This window comes from Pistacia vera, unplaced genomic scaffold, assembly GCF_008641045.1.
Source record: "Pistacia vera cultivar Batoury unplaced genomic scaffold, PisVer_v2 Contig402, whole genome shotgun sequence".
In the NCBI taxonomy this organism is placed as follows: Eukaryota; Viridiplantae; Streptophyta; class Magnoliopsida; order Sapindales; family Anacardiaceae; genus Pistacia; species Pistacia vera.
In genome coordinates, this window is record NW_022196227.1 from 732,294 (window position 1) to 741,237 (window position 8,944).

At 29.9% G+C, this 8,944-nt stretch overlaps 1 non-coding gene across 1 annotated transcript; it reads right to left on the reverse strand.

Annotated features, from left to right (window-relative positions):
- Positions 1 to 6,156: 6,156 nt before the first annotated feature.
- TRNAK-UUU lies at positions 6,157 to 6,229 on the reverse strand. The gene has a single exon. It is a non-coding gene; the product is annotated as a tRNA-Lys (tRNA).
- Positions 6,230 to 8,944: the final 2,715 nt, after the last annotated feature.

Sequence of the window (8,944 nt, forward strand, 5' to 3'; positions counted from 1 at the left end):
ATATATAGTTCTGTTGAATTAGTAAGAGATCTGTGTTGCTTTGCAAGCCTTAAGTTTCTCTGTAGTTACCAGAGTTGTCGAACCTCATCTTGCACTGCAGCAAATACTTCTTGTTTTGCATTAGACAAACGTAATGACATCTTTAGCTGTTTGGTATCTGTACTTAATGCTTTGATCAATTGAGTGTTTGTTTGCATTTATTACTGCATGCTGGTGGATATAATCCACGTATGTAATTCTTCACGCAAGTTTTGGTTGTAGTCTGGAGAATGTAATTAATAATTGCTTCCCTGCATAATACTTTGTTGTACACTTTTTCCTTGTGATACCATTTGACTTGACATTATGGCCACAGGACATGTACCTAACAAGCTTTTTGAAGAAAATCCTTGTGTTTGTGTGAAATGGGCAAAAATGATGTGCAGGTCCCTCATTGATTCTTATTGTAGTAGAGTTAAAGCAACATAGCAGTGCATTAATCATGTGATTGATAAGGATTGGCCTCCATGATTTGAGGCTGATAATATTGCCACCATTTTCATTTCACGTGAATTCAGAGTTATTGTTGCAGGGACAAGCAGTGTTGGTCATTTGGCAACAGCCAGAAATGGTTTCAAAAAGACATTTGGAATTTTGAAGGACATCTAATATATTACTATTATGTTCATTATCAATCACAAGTTTTATATGTTCCCAAGAAAGTTCTTTGGACTATATTATTACCAATTAAGTATTATATATTAACAAGCAACTTCAATAATATAAAAGAAAGAACCTCCTTTTCTTATTGAAAATCTTATCTAGTAATTGATTGAATCTAGTGTCGTTTCAAAAAGTAGTTGAATATTTTTAAATTTGAAAAAACATTTTGTCTTTTCAATCAAATATCTGAAATAAAAAGAATGGCTTAGTACTTTAAAAACAATCCTAAACATGCTAGTATACTCATAAAGCAGTAAATTATTTTATGTAAATTCCGGAACTTCCTTGTCGTAGCTGATAGTAGTAAGATTTTATTAGGAAATGGGTTCCCACATCAGAAGAAGATAACACTGAATTGCCCCAGCTTTTAATAATATGTATGTTTTGTAATAACAAAAGTAAGAGACAGACTTCAATTTGAAACATCTTTATCTCAACAGCAGAGAGTTCGCAGATATTCTAGATCTGCTTTACCAAACTTAAGTACCATTATGTCATAACTTTAAGAAAACTGCAATTTACAATTCTCATACACGATAAAATCTTTCAAATAAAACCTCTCTATAATGATATTTTATATAAGAATAAACTCTACATAGTTATAATTTTATACAGTAAAACCTCTCTATAATAATACTCTATATAAGAATAAACTCTACATAGTCATAATTTTATATAGTAAAACATCTCTATAATGATACTCTATATAGGAATAAACTCTACAGAGTCATAAAAAATTATATTCCCGATTTGGAATAGTTATAAATAAGAATAAACTTCATATTGTAATAAGTTATAATTTTTCTAATTCCTATTTTAAGGAAAGTTGCCTTCACATAATAATAATTATCTGTATATTGCAAAAAAATATATGATATGTACATTAAAGGTTTAAGATGAAATAAAATATTTATTTGAAATTGTTTGAGACAATAATTTATACTTTAGAGTTGTTATTACATCTTTTAACTTGCGTGTACATTACCTAGCATGAACATTTTCTTGTTAAAACCAAAATATTTCTAGTTTTTCAAGCATGTTTATAGCTTCTTGACATGAAATTTTTTGTATTTCCGTACTATTATCCTCATAATTATTTTATTTCTCTTCTTGTTTAATTGTATAAATGATTTCTTTTTTGGTTAAAGCATACATGACTTGTTACTCATTTGGATGATTAATGAAGACATTAATATTCATTCGATTAGTGTAGTGAAGTTATCGAATCTAATCACTCAATTCTACAATGACTCTTTGATTCTCCTCATCTACTTCATTTATAACTTGCAATTCATCGATATTGGATATTCTAATTTTGTAATGCTTAAAACAATTGACAATTGTCTATGGCTTCACATCAGTTGTCATGTAGTAAATGCATTTACAATTCCATCAAAAATAGTTATCTTTGTTGGTTTCAAAACACGATCTTCTATCCGTTTCAAAAGTAAGTAATTGAAGCGCTGAATTGAAACCTTAATATTATTAAAACATGAATTGAAATCCTAATATTGTACTACTAAAACATGAATTATGAAATAAGAAATTTTTTTAACTACATCTCTATTAAGTTATAACCTCCTTATAGTAATTAAATTAGTTAGTCTCATCATTATGATTATAGAGAGGTTTTACTGTATATATCCATAAATTTCATCTACAGGACTAAATTCCAGACCTCATGTGCAAAGCCAAAAATACTCAAAACCCTCACGAGAACAAGAGGGAAGAATCATCTGTTATTATGAAAAAGAATTTCCACGTAATAAACATCATCAGAATGAATGTCCAAATACAATGAATGTTTTCATTTTTGTTCTTTTCTCTATTATTTGATAGCAGTATGTCCAAAATAATATTATTGGACGAAACTGGAAGCCTAGACTCTTGAGTACAGGAGAAACACTATATACTGTAGTGCAACATTTATCATTCTCTTTGCTATTTTATTCTTTTTCCTATTTATTTGACGCCACTGGGAGGTAGGCCTAAGTCAAATCAATGATCACAGGAGAAAAACTAGAAACCCTTCTCTTCTTATCGCATGGCCTGATTCTGCAGCTAGGAGATGGTGTCAACAAATCTATAATCTCGACTTTCGGAAAAACTTGAGAAGTTTGGATTGTTTGCTGATCTTTATTAGTAACATCAGTAGTTTTAGGTTGTTTCTCCTTCAGCCATGGTGGTTGATTTTCATCTGTGTTTACTGCAGCACCAAATTGTTCAATTTTTTGCGGACCGAATTCATTTGTACTCCCATGAATAAATCCAAACGTATCTGCCTCTTTTGTTGTTGCTGTAAAATGAATGCTGGTAACCACTGAAGATGTTGTTCTAGTTAGGAAATTGATCGAACCAAAAGACTGTTGACAGTCTACCTCTAGACTTGATGAGTCTCTTGGTTGCCCATCTCCGTACTGTCTAACCTGCGCTAATTGTTCACAGAAAGCCTCATCATTGCCATGTGAAAAATCTTCTGAAGCATTAATAGATTTATCAGTTGATGTTTCCTCCAAACTTCCACTGTTGTCGCTAGTTTCATCACAATCCTCATCACCCCAACCANTATGGATATTTTTGTTGATGTATTATTTTATTCTATTTTTAGTAATAATAGTTTTAAATTTAGCTCTTAACTCAAAAAATTTAAATTCCAATTGATTTAACGAATTTCAAATATCTAATTCTTTTTTACCTTTTTATTAGAGTTTTTTGTTTATTTCTCAATTAATAGATATATAATGAAAGATACCTAAATGAAAAGTACAAAATTATTGCATATTATTAATCAAAATTGTACATGGAATAAGATTTTTATTTTTCTAAAAAGTTTGATTTAATTTATTTAAAATATCAATAATATCGACGCACTTATTTACAAGATAAAAATTTAATGCATTTTCTCACATATTAATATTTTGAAGTTTTAAATTTTAGTAATTTAAATAATTAAATAAAAATCATTGACTTTAATAGGTGAAAATAATTTAGAAGAGAATTAAAAGAAGAATTTGAGAGGTGTAAGTGGGGTCGGGTATTGATGGGCTCAGTGAGTTTCTGGTTAGGTGGTGGCCCGCCCAGCGTGGTGAAGGAGATCCAGGCATGTTTTCAGGGGTACGTGGAATTTGATTTGTGGCATTTGTGTCCTCTTTTCTTCTGTACATAATTATTAATTATTAAATATTATACCAAATATTTGGTACACCCATAATTTAATATATTTTCACTATTTAATTATAATTATCATTAAAGTGAATGTTAGAATTATTGAAAAGTTAAATTACCTTAAAGATTATTAAAAATCTTTAAGAAAATATATTTGCTTAGTTGGAATAAATTGATGAGTATGTTTTATTGATATGATTGGTTGGGAAGAATAAATTAGTGGGTATGTTATTTAAATTATTAAATTGTTCTCTAATTAAATATTAGTATTATATTATTATTTAGATTATTATAACCCCCCTATATTTAAAAACTTAGCAAAAATAACTCCATAATAAAGGTTTGAAAAATCAATAATGCATCTCCACCAACCCAGCTATTGCCGGCAACCACCGTCGGCAACCGGTAGTCGGTAACCTAACGGTGGACAGAAGGCAGGAAATGGTCTCTCGTGCACCATATGGTCATTTTCGGTCAGAGATCTTGGCAGAAATGGCCAGATCGTGATAGATATAGTCGAAAAACGACCAAATCTAATATGGTCATTTCTGGCCAAATATCAATTTGGCCGGAAACGACCATATTAGATCTGACTATTTTTCAACCATATCGGCACACAACATCCATTTTCGGCCTACCATACGCCTGTTCCGACGGCAGCAGGTGGGTGGGGGTGGAGGCTTGGGTGAGTTGCAATTTGTTTTGAATTCAAGGGTAATTTTATCCAAAAAATAAATTAATTGTGGTGCAATAGTGAAAGTCATATTCTTGTAAATTAATTTAAAAATAAGGGTATTATTGTCCTAAAATTTTATTAATAAGGGATACAATTGTAACAAAAAAGAGATTATCTTGGTAATCTTACAATACCTGAAAAAATAGAGGTATTCAAATTACCTTTAATATTACTAATAGTAACTACTATTAATATTTGAAGATTATCAGAATCTTATATTACTTGATAACTAAACATGGCAATAAAAAAATAACATAACCCTAGTAATCTTACATAACTCTCAACCAAACGCCCCCTTAAATCATTATTCTTGAATATTTAACATTTTTTATAATCCATTAAAGGTGTGTTAAATTCAGGGAATGTTGTGCTTGTATTACTAGGTATTGTCTTAGGTAATTTGGTTGAAACACAAGGGTAATAATGTCTTAGAAGTATTGAAATGAAGCTAGAATTGTCCATGAAAATTCTTGTAAATTGTTTAGATAACAAGAGTATTACTGTCTTAAAATTTAATTAATAAAGGGTAAAATTGTAACAAAATAAGATTACCAAGTAATCTCATAAGATTATTGTCTTAAATAATATTCATATTACCACTTATATAACCAACAATAATTACAATGGGTATTGAAGAATTAATATAATCTTATCAAACATGATAATATCAATAATATAAGATAAAATTACTCGAGTAATAAGAGATAACCCCAACCAAACAACCCCTAACATTTATATTAGATTATTAAACCCTGTAGTAATATAAGAGGGTGAATAATGGAAAATAATAGAGTCACTGAAGGTTGCGTACCGAATCTGTACACCGAATGACGTGATAAAATCTTGACCGTTGATTCATTATCAGTTATAATGAATCAACGGTCAAGATTTTATCACGTCATTCAGTACACAGATTCGATGCGCAATCTTTGGTGACTGTAGTATTACTCGTGAATAATACCATCTTATTAATATTTTCATAAAAAAAAAAAATATATATATATATATATATATNTTTTTTTTTGTGTTTAATTAAATTAACAAACTTAGGGGTTTTAAAATAATTAAATAAAATAAAATAAGATTTTCAGAATAGAAAAATAAATATGTACTTTGGAAAAAATAAGAATAGGATAGTGTATTTTAGTGCACATTAGTGTCACTAAAACATGTTTGGCACTAAAACAAACATGTTTTAGTGACAATAATGTGCACTAAAATATAAAGTGATCTGCATTTTGTATTTGAGTATTTGATTTGAAGTCAATTTTGCGTTGGAGGCAGTCCAACTAATCTCTTATCGGAGAGCAATAACTATCCATAGCTATATAACTATTTGTTTTGTTGTTTTGTGGTTGTGGCCATGCACTCCTTTTAGCCAAATTGGGCATTGTTGATACTATGTGTAGCCTCTGATGGAGTAAACTTAAAACACATTGGGACCATATTGGACACACTGCTCAATATCAAGTTTTCCAAAAACTCTCCTTCAAACAGATTAAAGTAATAGAGTTTCAAAAACAAAACAAAAAAAACAAAAAAAATATATACAATGCCCCTGGTGAGATTCGAACTCACGACTTTTCGCTTAAAAGGCGACTACATTAACCACTATGTTACAGAGGCTGATGTTAAATTTTAGGCAAAGTATTTGTATTCATTTTAATTAGCTCATTCTTTTTTTTTTTTTTGGCCCAGAGATTTGATTGTGTAATCATGAGGATTTAAACAAAGGTTGCGTTTGGGAGACAAGATTAGATCAAATTGCATTAGGCTTTGAGATAGGATTGGATTGGGAATAGAATATGATTGGATTAGAATAATGCTGTCTCATGTTTACTGACACTGGATAAGAATATTTATATATAAATGAATTAACAACATTATATATTTATTAATAATTGTTTTTAATTAATGATTTAATATTTTAAATTACTATTTCATAATGCGGATAAAAATAATTTTATTTATTCAATATAATATTAGTAATTAATGTAATAAAATTAAAATATATATGTTAAATCAAATTAATAATATATGTAGAAACATTGATATTTAAATTTGTATCAATAATATTTTAAATTAATAAATAAATACTAAAATTAATATTTTCAAATATAATTTATTTAATATTAATTATAAAATAAAACAATATTTATGATATTAATTTAATTATTAATTCATTTAATACGCATAACATATAATACAGAAAAAAAAAATGCCCAACCTGGGGATAAGAAATCCCATGGATAGCCAAGACTAATTTAGTCCAATCCAACCCTTTAACCCATCTCCCAAACATAGCCGAACATATGACGGTTAGAACATTTCTGCAGAATATGAACAAAAGTAATGGGCCTATGGTTTAAATTGTGATGAGATGGTGCAATCAATTGGGCTTACTTGAGATGGACTCAACTTATGCTTCTGCATGAAACGGAAATCTGAGCTCGTTTCTGGTCCATTTTAAATTTTAAAAAAGTTTGATAAGTTGAAACTTAAGCTTACGTCCACTGTTGTTTTATTAATATTTTAAATACAAAATTAAGTGTAGTCTCTCTATAATTACTAAACCCTTACCATGAGTTTTCTGAGGGCATTTATACAAGAATTTGATACGGTTGATTGAAAGATTATAAAGATTGTGGCTTAATATAACATGATTAGCTCAATCATGTTACATCCAAATTATATGATCAAATAAGGCTTATATGTGACATATAAGATAACTATCCACCTGTCGAACTATCACTGATTTTGAGCTTGTTGTAAACTCTCGCACAACAGAAACCCTTTAATCTCAACCATTGGATCACATTCCCCATAAACATTGGAGATGAATGATAGCCTATCATTTGATAACTTTCTGCCATATTTCACAAGAACCTTTACAGAAACTACCCACAAAGTAAAGCCAAATTGCCAGCGGATCAGTTGATCCTCGTGAATATGCAACCAACAAGGATCTCACACGCAAACACTCTTAACCCCAACAAAACCCTCTTAATTTAAACCCTAAACTCTGCAATCTGCAATAGATTTTGAACAAGTTTCACCATCATTTTGTCTGCGCAAATACAATATACACTAAAGGCAAGAGTTGAATAATGATGCTGATGGTCCCATCTTCGGCCTCCCATGTGGCAGATTCCGCCGTGAATGGTGGCCCGCGTGTCCACGTTGCATGTTATGGTGCCCCACCACCAGCTGTATGAGTAGAGTGATGTAGGAAAGTTGGTGAAGTGTACATGTGAAAGAGAAAGAGGAAGATTAAAAAAAAAATTTAATAAATACTTTGAAGGATGGGTCATGTTGTCATCTTTGGAACTAATTAGTCATTAAAGAAATATAGATCAAGAAGATAGAGTGACAGGTTAGTAATAATACAGGACTATACAGACACAGTTTTGACTCTATTCCTCTTGGCTGCTCTCGATCTCAATCTCAACACCCAAATCCATCTGAAAATCATATGGAAACTTTTGTTTTATTTTTAAGTTGACATGATGACACGACAGTTAGTATAAAACAATTTATATATGTATTTAGAACTTTTAAAACCCCTGTTAGGCCATCCAAAAAGCCTGTTAATGAATAGGTGTATGAACCATTTAGCTTCTGATCGGATGTCAAGATCTTAGGTTATACAGAGGTCTTGTGTTTAAGTCTCACCGTCACTTATTATATTTGTGACTTATCTAACTTATTGGGCTTGTAAGGTATTTGATGGATCAGAATGATCAGTTGAGGTGTACAGCCAGGACACCCCGATCACAAAAAAAAAAAAAAAAAAAAAATGTTAAAAGATTTTTTTTAACCACTCTTGGATGACCGAGTAGTTGGATAAAGACTTTTAAATGTATTACTTAAAAAATTTTGAGTTTAAGTCATTTTAATTGCTAATAGAAATAACCATATGGGAGTATACCCAGTCGTTAATTTCAAAGTCTCGGAATATTAGTTGAACATTTGTTTTGATAACTGTCAAATTCTTGCTGATGCTCAAGACATAATTCTTTGAGAAGTTTCCATTGGGAGGATGAAAGGATTTTAGGATTGATAATTCTGTGAGCAATACCAGTATCAAAGAAGGCTACTATTAGAATAGGGTTTTGAAGATTTAGTGGGAAATATATGAACTTTGGCCAAAGATTAATGTTTATGTAACATTTGGATGGCGATGAAAACTTATATTAAAATGTAATTGTATTAATCTTATAAATTACAACTAAAATATTATTTTTTGATTTAAATGTTAATAGATTTAATAGATTAAGAAATTTTCACTATTAATTTACTGAATCACGCATTAATCTAGATTGTTTTTTTTTTTTTTTTTTT